Consider the following 2,599-nt stretch of genomic DNA (forward strand, 5'->3'; position numbering starts at 1 on the left):
TTACAAATATTATGTTATGTCTAAAATAATAAATTTTAAAAGAATTATAAGAGCATAAATTTTATGACATGTTTAACCGTTAACGCCGCAAGCTTCAAAGTTTTCATTTGTTAAAAATTGTGGTATCACATATTGAAACGTGAAAATATTTTTTTCATCTTCTCTTCTTTTTATTTTACTTTTTCCTTGTTCCCCCCTCTCGTTTCTTTCTCTTTGATCATTTATTTTTATTTTCTTGGTTAAATTTGTTTACATGGATAGAGCAGAAATGGTAAGAATGAGGCAAACGAAAATAAAAGGAAAAATTCAAGCACTTAAACAATCGTAAAACAAATTCAAGTAGCTACGTGCTACTTTCTTATAAAGTTAGGGGGTTATTTTATAGTTATACGTACTTAATGTAGTCATTCGCCAATTCCCGTCTAAGTAATCAAGCCCTCATCATTCCCGTAGCAAGTACTCCCTCCGTTCCAATTGATGTGAACATATTTGACTGGACACGAGATTTAAAAATATATGAAGACTTTTGGAATTTGTGATTCTAAACAAATCAAAAAGGGGACCAGAGTATTTGTGTGGTTTAAAAACTTCTCATTAAGAGTAAAATTGAAGTTTAAGCAAAATTATTTCCAAATTTAGAAAGGTGTCATTCTTTTTTGAACGAACCAAAAAGTAAATAGGTTCAAGTACGGATGGAGTACTTCTTAATTTTCTTTTCGCCGCCACCGACGACTTTCAGGTGCGTTTCTCTTTTTTTTTCTTGTTAGTTCATTGTTCATCTCTTTACGAATTTTGAAGCATTATATTGTTTTAGAAGTTTCTATCAGTATAGTATTGTAAAGCTGGAACGTTATATTATTTGTAATTTATTTAGTCGGAGATTGAAATGTCTAGTGTGCTACAACTTGCTTTATTGAATTAATGCAAACTGTTAGTTCCTTACCTGTTTGTTACGAGAGTTTTTACCCAAAACTTGGGTCAATTTTGCCCCATTTCAATATATTGGATGGAAAAAAAATGAATTTTCTAACACGAGGTGATATTTTCCTAAGCCTTGGTAGTACAGTTACCTAGTACCTGTTTTGACAGAGGTAGCAAGTATCCGGTAGAATAGTTGATATGAGCGCATACTAATCTGGACACCATAATCATAAAACTCTCGCAATGTCGCCCTTAGCATGGGCGACTTCAGTAAAAGCTCTAAGGGCTGAGACTAGATGATTACTAATGATGAAAAAAGGTAAGTCGCTTCAGCTTAGGGCAACTTCATAACTCCTGCATGGTATGACTCAGGGTTTTGAATTTTTTCCTTGCGGCTAGATTTTCACTGTTCTTGCTGCAGAACAGCTTATCAAATGTCAAGAAAGTTTTGGTGGTGACTGCGCCAACTAAATTATTCACTAAAGAATTTTCATCTCCTTGTGCATATACATATGGAGTACTCACGGCTTGTGACCATATGCGTGTTGCATGTTTTAAAGAACATATGATCTATCCTGTTTCCATTCCATGAGGACTAACTGGATGTCTATTTTCCTTTTCAGGGTAAGAGCTTAAGAGCAATCAAATAAAGCAAGCCCGTATCAGCACTACAAATAAATGAACAGTTGCATTCAAGTTAGCGTCATCTTCTAATTCATTCTGCAGGGATATGCCAGGCATGAAGCTCCTCGCGCGTTTTAGATCTTTACGTGTCTGTAAAGATCTTCATGTAATCACAGGGCCACATCAATCTCGTTCGTTTCAACCTGATTTTATTCCTAGAGATCCCAATGCCAAGCCCAAAAGATACAAATACCCTGCTGTCTTTGATCCATATGGCCCTCGACCTCCACCTTCAGACAAGATCATTCAGCTCGCTGAACTAATTGCTGCTCTACCCCCTGAAGACCGTAGGCATATTAGTCCGTTACTCCAGGAGAAACTAAGACATCCGAAGCTGAAACAAATTTCAGTAGAAGGCATGGATTTGGGTGCAATGGGAGGAGTAGGTGGTGGACCTGCAAAAGCCGAGGAGAAGAAGGTAGAGAAAATAGCATTTGATGTCAAGCTGCAAAACTCAATGTGATCAAAGAGGTACGTGCATTCACGAGTCTAGGATTGAAGGAAGCCAAGGATCTCGTAGAGAAAGTGCCTGCTATACTTAAGCAAGGAGTGACAAAAGAGGAGGCGAATGAAATAATAGAAAAGATCAAAGCTGCTGGTGGAGTTGCTGTCATGGAGTAACAATCTCTGCTTGGATCAGAATTTTCCCCCTTTACGTCCATTTTTATATTAGGATAAGTGGACATAACATCTTTCAGCTATGTTGCTCGAACTCTTGAAAAATGTCATCGGGTACGTGACAGATCCTCCAAAAATCTTTTAGAGTCACAAATTTATTTATCGGTTTATGCTTACATTTTCCAAGTATAAGGGTTAATTGGTACTAAGCAGAATCCTCAAGTTCTCTAAGGGGTCGTTTGGTAGGGTGCATAAAAATAATGCTAAATAGGATGTATTAGTAATGTTGGTATTAGTTATGCTTGCATTAGTTATGCTGACATATTTCTCTAATTTTTGAGTGATATTTTGAGGACTCCGGATGAATATCGGGAAT

General features: G+C 36.7%; 1 pseudogene; it reads left to right on the forward strand.

Moving 5' to 3' along the window:
• The first annotated feature begins 1,196 nt into the window (after positions 1 to 1,196).
• Positions 1,197 to 2,318, forward strand: LOC104104014 (uncharacterized; annotated as a pseudogene).
• The last annotated feature ends 281 nt before the right edge of the window (positions 2,319 to 2,599 follow it).

This window comes from Nicotiana tomentosiformis, chromosome 6 (genome assembly GCF_000390325.3).
Source record: "Nicotiana tomentosiformis chromosome 6, ASM39032v3, whole genome shotgun sequence".
NCBI classification, from domain to species: domain Eukaryota; kingdom Viridiplantae; phylum Streptophyta; class Magnoliopsida; order Solanales; family Solanaceae; genus Nicotiana; species Nicotiana tomentosiformis.